Source organism: Schistocerca gregaria, chromosome 8 (assembly GCF_023897955.1).
Source record: "Schistocerca gregaria isolate iqSchGreg1 chromosome 8, iqSchGreg1.2, whole genome shotgun sequence".
In the NCBI taxonomy this organism is placed as follows: domain Eukaryota; kingdom Metazoa; phylum Arthropoda; class Insecta; order Orthoptera; family Acrididae; genus Schistocerca; species Schistocerca gregaria.
In genome coordinates, this window is record NC_064927.1 from 431,365,338 (window position 1) to 431,375,826 (window position 10,489).

The following is a 10,489-nucleotide window of genomic DNA, read 5'->3' on the forward strand; positions in this document are numbered from 1 at the left end:
CTGAACCAAGAGTGACGAAGCGTCGCAGCTCGCAGATCGAGATAAAGGCCATTGCCCTGATAACAATAATGGGGCTTCCACCAGCAGCGAGTTCTTAATAAAATGTCTCTTGATAAGATGTGACAGTTGAGCTATGGACTAGATTCAAGGAGCATAACAGAATACTTTTATTATTTGTTCTCTTAGAGCGACCTGTTTTTAGACCCAGTGATGTCTTAAATCCTTCATTCGGTCCCAGAAGAGAAACGTCAGTTTTCAGGCTGAGACAGATATCCTCTATCTTCATAAATTTGTAATTGAAAAATGAATCGAGTCTCCAGAACCCGTTATGGTACAGTATAATGTCGGTCTCAGTCACTCACAGAATTAGGATACTCGTCGTAAATGTTCTTTGGCTACAATTCATATTGTCTCGGTTATCAGATGTCGAATTCATATAGTCTGTTAAAAACAGTGGTGAACGAGGTCATTATTTGAGAAGGAATTGCACTTTACGTATCACCTTTTATGTTGATGGAGAGTCACTGTCATACGACTACACTATAAAAAAAAGAGTTTTACGCCTACAGATGTCACAATAATACCGTCCAACAGTTACAGCAGCCTTAAGAAGGATCTCAGTTCGCCGATGAAGAGAGTGCACATGAGCCTACAGATACGTCATATCCAGCTGAAGGGACTCATTGATGAGTAAATGCTGTAGAATCGCCAAATTTCGGAGGATGTTGGATGATGATACTCACCAACCGTTAGTAATAGTCTCACTTCCTATCGTTTTAAGTGGTAAGAGTGCACTGGGGGCCTCTACGAGGGGGAAGACTCGTCTGTTGGCATGATAGGATAAGAAATAGGCATCGACAGGGAAGAGATACGGGATTCATAATTTAAAAGAGCTTTGGACGGCTAAAGATCAAATAACGCATAAGGGATAAATAACGTATCATTGGAATTTCTAAAATAATTGAGAGACGTGCAAACATAACGACAGTTACGTTGATGTCTAGAGTATATGACACTGGCGATACATCGTCCGACTTTCGAAAGAACATTATCCATACAGTTCCGAAGACAGCAACAACCGACAAATGTGAGAATTATCTCACAATCAATTTAACAGCTCACATATATAAGTTAGCATCGAGTATAGATTTAAGTGTCAGGAAGTCGTTTCTGAAAGTATTTGTGTGGAGTGTAGCCATATACCGAAGTGAAACGTTGACGATAAATAGTTTAGACAAGAAGGGAATAGAAGCTTTCGAAATGTGGTGCTACAGAAGAATGCTGAAGATTAGATTGGTATACCACATAACTAATGAGGAGGTATTGAATAGAATTCGAGAGAAGAAAAATTTGCGGCACAACTTGACTAGAAGAAGGGACCCGTTGGTAGGGCATATTCTGAGGCATCAAGGGATCACCAGTTTAGTATTGGAGGGCAATGCGGAGCGTAAAAATAGTAGAGCGAGACCAAAAGATGAATACACTAAACACATTCAGAAGACTGTAGGTTTCTGTAGGTACTGGGAGATGAAGAAGCTTGCACAGGATAGAGTAGCATGGACAGCTGCATCAAACCAGTCTCAGGACTGAAAACCACAACAAAAACAACGTATCCAAGTTGCAGACAAGAAAGAAAAAGGAAACTGAAAATATGTTAGATGACGGCAAGTTTCGCCTTAGGAAAGTGATGACATCAGATACCTAGTTCTGGCATTGCGGTTAGTAATGGAAGCAAAACTGAAGAAAAATCTAAGTACTTTCATAGGATTTCTCGATCTGGAAAAAGCGCTCGACAATGTGAAATGAAACAATATGCTTGAAGTTATCAGAATATAGAGGTAAGCTGTAGGTAAAAGCAGGTGACGTTCAATATGTACAAGAACCTAAAGAGAATGATAAGAGTGGAAGAGGAAGAACGAAGTGCTCTGGTGAATAGGTTGTAAGGCAGGGATGTAGTCTTTCGTCTTTTCTGTTCAATCGAGAAGGAAAGAGGAAAATAAAAGGAAGTTCCAAGAGGCTTATTAAAATTCCGGGTAAAGAATATCAGTGATAAGATTCGCTGATGACATAGCTGTCCTCAATTAAAGTGAAGAAAAATTAGAGAATATGTTGAATTACAGAATGTGTTGAATGGAATGAACACTATAATGCGTATATAATATGGATTGGGAATAAATCGAAGAAAGACGAAAGTAAAACGAAATATCAGAAATGAGAACATCGAGGACCATAACCTCAGAATTTCGAAGCACGAAGAAGACGAAGTTAACGAATTCTGCTACCTTGGCCGCAAAAGAAACAACCCACGACGGTCAGAGCAAGGATGACATAAAAACTGACTACTCTGGAAATGAGGGCATTCCTGGCCAGGATAATCTTAATCTGAGGAAGAAATTTCTGAGGATGTACATTTGGAGCACATATTTGTATGGTAATGAGACTGTGAGAAAATTGGAGCAGAAGGAAATCTAAGCGTTTGAGACGTGGCGCTGCAGAATATTGTTGAGGTTCTCTGGAGAACCGGGTAGGAAACAAACATAGGGAAAACACTAACATAAAGTAGGAGCAGAGTGATAAAATATCTGTTAAGACATCAGAGAATAACTTCTATGATACTAGAGGGCGCCATAGAGGGCAAAAACATCGTCATCCATAAAATAATTAATGACATAGTTTGCAATTACTACTCTGAGACGAAACGGTTGGCACGGGAGAGGAATTTGTGGCAGGCCTCATCAAACCAACCAAATAAATGGTGACTCAAAATAAAAATAAAGGAGAAGGGTGGCAGCTGTATCAGGTCACTCGCCGTGCTGAAGGTCTGCGGACACGGCTGTTGTCTCCTTGAAGTATGCACAGTATGATCGTCATAGTGCTGTGGATCGAAGTGCAATAACTGTCCCTGAGAATACTCAAATTAACATCCTTGCTATTCTAATCTAAATCTTCGCCTACAGCTTTTTATCCCCTGCAGCTTCCTCTAGTACCAGGGAAGTCACTCCCTGATGTCTTAACGTATGTTCTATCATCCTGTCCCTACTTCTTTTTAATGTTTTTTAAATGTTTCTTTCTTTGCCGATTACGCTGAGAACTCCTCGTTTACGTATCGTCTAAATTATTTTCGACATCCTTTTATTGTGAAACATGTCAAACGCTTCGCTCCTCTACTTTTGCAGGGTTCCCAAAGAACTTGATTAAGCGCTACGCAATGAGGTCTTCCAAACGTGAGTATTCAGAAATTTCCTCCACATCTTAAGGCCGATGCTGGACTCAATTAGAACTTTTATGCTAATAGTGCCGTCTTTTATTGTGGTGCTCTGTTTTTTATTTCTTCCTTGCTTTAGCCGTTATTTGTTTTTTGCTTCCAAAGTAACAGGATACTGTAACTTCGTCTACATCGTGACCGCCAGTTTTCGTGTTAAGTTCACCGCTAATCTGAATTTTGGTAGTTCTCATTCCATGTGTCTTTGGGTCTTTGTTGTGTTTACTCTCAAACCATGGTGCTCATTAGACTGTTCTTGTTTTTTGTTTCATTCAAGAGCACTGCTGATCGCAAGCACGACAGCACTGGTGGTCTCACTAGAAGGATGGTGATTCTTCATTCCTGAATATAATCCGCCTCCCGTTGTAGGAGGTCACCATAAGTTTCTTTCATAAACTAGCGTCCGGATATTTTTTTGTGATCTGCAGCTATGATGTCTAATACCAAGCCTCCCGGTTGAGGCTCTGTCAAAGAACCTGTGTTTTGCCATATATCGAAAACCTTCTTTGCTCAAAATGGCCCAGCGGTAATAATCTTATTTCTAAGATCGTGCACGTTTATAAGATTACGATGTCCCGCGTGTTTCTCGATCGAAGAAACAGTATGATGTAAAACTAGGAAACGGGAGTTCAGACATAAGAAACACGTTCAGCGCCGATTGGTAAATATTTGCTGTTATCACTGGTCTTGTTGGTTCGGAGAAGAGCGAGTCTTCACCAACTGTTAAATCTTTATCCGGCTTCTGTTTCATTTGGTCTATCCCATTCTTCCAATATGAACTAAAAGCTTAGACATTCGTGTCGCAAAAAACAGAAATGCAAGTCCATTAGTGTCTGTTGTTTGCTTTCGTCAGTTGTCTGACTGATTTAATGCGGCCCGCCACGAATTCCTCGCCTGTGCTAACCTCTTCATCTCAGAGAAGCACTTGCAACTTACGTCCTCAATTATTTGCTGGATGTATTCCAATCTCAGTCTTCCTCCACAGGTTTTGCCCTCTACAGCTCCCTCTAGTATCATGGAAGTCATTCCTCCCATGTCTTAACAGGTGTCCTATCATCCTGTCCTTTCTCCTTATCAGTGTTTTCAACGCATTCCTTTCCTCTGCTCAGAATATTCTCATTCCTCTTCTTATCAGTCCACCTCATTTTCAACATTCGTCTGTAGCACCACAAATCAAATGAATTGATTATCTTCTGTTCCTGTTTTCGCACAGTCCAGACGCACATTCTCAAAAATTAATTCCTCAAGTTAAGGCCGATATTTGATATTTGTAGACATCTCTCAGCCAGAAATGTCCTTTTTGCCATTCATAGTCTGCCTTTTATGTCCTCCTTGCTCCGTCCGTCTTTGGTTATATTACTGCTAGGAAGCTGAATTCCTTAACTTCATCTACTTCGTGACCATCGATCCCGTTGATACGTTCCTCGCTGTTCTCATTTCTACTACTTCTCATTACCTTCGTCTTTCTTCGATTTACTTTCAATCCATACTCTCTAATCATTAGACTGTTCATTCCGTGTAGCAGATCATGTAATTCTTCTTCACTTTCACTCAGGATGGTAATGTCATCAGCGAATAGTATCACTGATATATCGTATCATTGATATCCTTTCACCTTGAATTATAATTCCACTCCTGAACCTCCCTATAGCTTACACCTACTTTTCTCAGAATTTCGAACATCCGGCACCAATTTACATTGTCGAACGCTTTTCCGAGATCGACAAATCCTATGTACGTGTCTTGATTTTTCTTTAGTAATCCTTCCATTATTGACCTCAACGTCAAAATTGCCTCTCTCGTGCCTTTAACTTTCCTAAAGCCTAAGTGATCGTCATATAGCGCATCCTCAACTTTTTCTCCATTCTTCTCTATATTATTCTTGTAAATAACTTACATGCATGAGCTGTTAAGGTGATTTGCGATAATACTCGCACTTGTCAGCTCTTGCCGTCTTCGGAATTGTGTGTGTGATGCTTTTCCAAAGGTTAGATGTTATGTCGCCAGACTCATACTCTCTTCACACCAACGTGAATAATCGTTTTGTTGCAACTTTCGCAAATGATTTTAGAAATTCTGATGGAATGTTATCTAGCCCTTCTGCCTTATTTGATCTTAAGTCCTCCAAGGCTCTTTTACATTCTGGTTCTAATATTCGATTCCCTACCTCTTCTAAATCGACTCCTGTTTTTTCTTCTATACACATCAGACAAATCTTCCCCCTCATAGAGGCTTTCAGTGTTCTCTTTCCACCTATCCGCTCTCTCCTCTGCATTTGACAGTGGAATTCCCGTTGCACTCAATGTTGTGTCACTCTTGCTTTTAATGTCACGGAAGATTGTTTCGACTTTGCTGCATGCTGAATCTGTCCTTCCGACAATCATTTCTTTTTCGATGTCTTCACATATTTCCTGGAGCCATTTCGTCTTAGCTTCCCTGCACTTCCCATTTGTTTCATTCCTCAGCGACTTGTATTTCTCTATTCCAGGGTTTCAGAGAAAATTTTTGTACTTCGTGTTTTCATAGATCAATTCAAATATTCCTTCTGTTACGCATGGTTTCTTCGCAGTGACTTTTATAACTAGACAGTGTGGACTTCTATAATATTTGGTGGATCATCAAATTGCACTTTAGTCTGTTTATTTCGCAAGGTGGTGGTAATGCTGTGGCACTTGGGTCTCTTAGGTCCCTTTGGTGTGAAGTTCCCACTGAATACAGCGAAGGGCCGATCTACTGCAACCACGAAGTACTAAACGGATGCAAGTCGCCACTTACGAGGAAAACACGACAAGTGGCATAACCTGACTTCCCAGAAACTTCGCTCAGTGGAAGAGGAGTCACAGGCCGGCCGCGGTGGTCTCGCGGTTCTAGGCGGGCAGTCCGGAACCGTGCGAATGCTACGGTCGCAGGTTCGAATCCTGCCTCGGGCATGGCTGTGTTTGATGTCCTTAGGTTAGTTAGGTTTCAGTAGTTCTAAGTTCTAGGGGACTTATGACCACAGCAGTTGAGTCCCATAGTGCTCAGAGCCATTTTTGAAGAGGAGTCACAAACAAGAGAATACGTGTCTCGACCTGCCCACAGATACTAGAGCGCTTCTGAGAGAACAACGGTCAAAGTTTTTGACGTAATTTAAATGCTATTTGGCGCTTTATGATTACAGCCGAAATGGGTGACACAGTGGCTAGGGTCGCGGCGTCTTGTATTTGCTAACCATATTCGAAATCCAATTATTGTTTTCATCTTATTCCTTTCACATAGGACGACGCGTCACAGACGGCCACCAGTAGTTTATGACGCAGCAATTGAACAAATTCGACAGTCTTACATTCGCAGTCTGCGTAAATCAACGAGATGTACCTGTATTACAGAAACGCCTTTCATTTGGGCCATAAAAACTGGCGCAGTCGCAAGCTTTAAGAGAAAGTGGCACGGAAAAAAACGAGCAGAATTTTGTGTAGAAGTATTGAATGAAATGCAGACTGAACATGATTGTCGTAACGAAATTGCTTTCAGTGACAAAGTAATCTTCGATACCTGCGGTAAAGTGAATCGGTATAATGTTCGGATATGGAGTGAGCAGAAACCACGTCACGTATACAGGACTTGCACCAGGGAAATATTTTTTGTGCTGTAAGGTGTAAAAAGATTTACGGTACTTTCTTTTCAGTCGAGTCAACTGTAACAGGCATGTAGTGTCTTGACATGCATGAAAATTATCTAATGCCTCAATTACAGCAGTATATAGGCACAGAGTTTATTTTCCAGCAAGATGGGGCACCACCACATCATCATTGTGAAGTTGTCCTTTATCTCCATAGGAATGTGCCGACAAGGATTGGACGCGATGGAACAAAACCCTGACCACCAGGCTGCTTGATTTAACCCCAATTGACTTCTGAGTATGTAGTTACATTAAAGACAGAGTGTTTGCTCCTCCGCTCGCGGGAAACATCGACGACCTGTGACAACAGATAACAAGTAGTTGCCACCATACATCAAGACTTTGCCTCAGAGTATTTGGCAGGAAACGTATTACAGATGGGACATTTTTCGTTTTGCATAAGGTAGCCTAATTGAACACATGTAAACAATACTTGAAGATATGCAGCATTCAGTGCTGTATCAAACATTTCTCTAGGTTATTTATGTTTCTCACAATTGAAGGCTACTTTTGTAAAATTAATTTGTAAACACATTGTAATTTGTCAATTTATAGTTTTAAATACAATATTATCCAAAGCTGGAAATGTATTCTCATAACGTGCTAAGGCTTGATGTTAATTTCATTTGGCTCACTGAAGTATGTACGAGCTCATAGTTACTAAAACGAAATTTTTCGTGATTTATTTGACACGTAGTACCATAATTCTTAATTGTCTACGTAAGTGTACAAACAGACTTACAGACTTCGTTGCTCCAGGCGTCGAATGTAAAGAAGACTATGAGACTCTACAAGTGAGATGGTATAATGGGCGTAACCCGAGCGGTCGCTACGGTTACTAAGATACGATCTAGTAAACAACAGAAATCCTGAAAGTGAGACAAAGACGCCGACGAGACGGCGTCCAGCAGTGAATCAGTCTGCTACGATGTGGCTGTTGTGTTGCCGCAACTAAGCTATCTGAGGTTATCTACAACAGCCGCCACGCTCAAACAGCGGCCTGCTCCAAGCAGTGACTTGCAGAATGTTGGGATAAAAATACCACGAAACTTGCTATACAGGGCGATTCAGCTGAATGCTGATATGCCAGTCATAGTGAAAAGGCTGGAATTTTCTTCCTCCGTCATTCTGAGGTTAGCGTTCTAGTATTCACAACGTTTAACAGGCAAGCCACTGCATCCCCAAAATTCGGAAAACCGTTGAATGTTGGAATAAAATCACATAATGTTTTTTCATAGACGTTTAATGCCAATGAGATGGTCACGGTACTTCGAAGAAAGAAGTGGTAAGTGCTAAGCGTATAGCACAATTCTGTAAAAACAACTGCACAGAGATAATTTAAAAACTTCACCGAGGCTTCAGCCTGCATATAAATTAAACTGCGCCATTACACATGGGACTGTCTGTCTAATGTTGCCTGTGTGGTACGAGTATGGAATCAACAACGAGTGAAGATGGGCCCTTAGAGGAAACGAAGAGAAACAATCTCCGAAATTGTGTGTCACTAGGAAGTGGATCGACGAACAATGCTCTGTGATTGAGGTAATGAACAGTCAGCGAACAACTACGTGTTTCGAGCTTTACGATATTGAGGTCTGTAATTTGCGCACGATTCCAAACTGAATCTGTTACGAAAGCCGCAGCTAGTTCTCTAATTACTTATTTCATTTGCCAAGATTTAGGCCTACGGGCCTCATCTATCCAGGCATCGTTAGTTAGGCTAGAATGTGCTTAATACAGCGTATCATCCACGTCCAATACTTCTGTTACTCGATTAAAGATAACCTCTTTGGGCGTAACGTCACTCTTTTCACTTTCTTTGCTTCTTTGGATATTTGAATTTCATAAATATGTAGTTACATTCACAGATTCAATTTTTTTCTGCGTAAAGATCATCACTGCAGATGTATCACTAGATTAGACTGAAGAATCACAAAACAGTAAATTAGCATTTTATCCAACTTCGATACTACATGCAGACTGTAAGAAATGTCTCGGAGAGATAGTTGATGGGATTAGGAGAATCAAAGTGATCGACATATGTTGACCAACACTGAAAGTTTTCTAGCAGCTACCCACTTCAACGTGTAAAATATGACATCTGTAAATCTTAAGACAGTTTCAAACTCATTTACACATGCCAACGCCGTTACCTCCTCGTGTCGCCTCTATTGTCTTAGATGTACACTCCTGGAAATTGAAATAATAACACCGTGAATTCATTGTCCCAGGAAGGGGAAACTTTATTGACACATTCCTGGGGTCAGATACATCATAGGATCCCACTGACAGAACCACAGGCACATAGACACAGGCAACAGAGCATGCACAATGTCGGCACTAGTAAAGTGTATATCCATCTTTTGCAGCAATGCAGGCTGCTATTCTCCCATGGAGACGATCGTAGAGATGCTGGATGTAGTCCTGTGGAACGGCTTGCCATGCCATTTCCACCTGGCGCCTCAGTTGGACCAGCGTTCGTGCTGGACGTGCAGACCGCGTGGGACGACGCTACATCCAGTCCCAAACATGCTCAATGGGGGACAGATCCGGAGATCTTGCTGGCCAGGGTAGTTGACTTACACCTTCTAGAGCACGCTGGGTGGCACGGGATACATGCGGACGTGCATTGTCCTGTTGGAACAGCAAGTTCCCTTGCAGGTCTAGGAATGATAGAACGATGGGTTCGATGACGGTTTGGACGTACCGTGCACTATTCAGTGTCCCCTCGACGATCACCAGAGATGTACGGCCAGTGTAGGAGATCGCTCCCCACATCATGATGCCGGGTGTTGGCCGTGTGTGCCTCAGTCGTATGCAGTCCTGGTTGTGGCACTCACCTGCACGGCGCCAGACACGCATACGACCATCATTAGCACCAAGGCAGAAGCGACTCTCATCGCTGAAGACGACACGTCTCCATTCGTCCCTCCATTCACGCCTGTCGCGACACCACTGGAGGCGGGCTGCACAATGTTGGGGCGTGAGCGGAAGACGGCCTAACGGTGTGCGGGACCGTAGCCCAGCTTCATGGAGACGGTTGCGAATGGTCCTCGCCGATACCCCAGGAGCAACAGTGTCCCTAATTTGCTGGGAAGTGGCGGTGCGGTCCCCTACGGCACTGCGTAGGATCCTACGGTCTTGGCGTGCATCCGTGCGTCGCTGCGGTCCGGTCCCAGGTCGACGGGCACGTGCACCTTCCGCCGACCACTGGCGACAACATCGATGTACTGTGGAGACCTCACGCCCCACGTGTTGAACAATTCGGCGGTACGTCCACCCGGCCTCCCGCATGCTCAAAGTCCGTCAACTGCACATGCGGTTCACGTCCATGCTGTCGCGGCATGCTACCAGTGTTAATGACTGCGATGGAGCTCCTTATGCCACGGCAAACTGGCTGACACTGACGGCGGCGGTGCACAAATGCTGCGCAGCTAGCGCCATTCGACGGCCAACACCGCGGTTCCTGGTGTGTCCGCTGTGCCGTGCGTGTGATCATTGCTTGTACAGCCCTCTCGCAGTGTCCGGAGCAAGTATGGTGGGTCTGACACACAGGTGTCAATGTG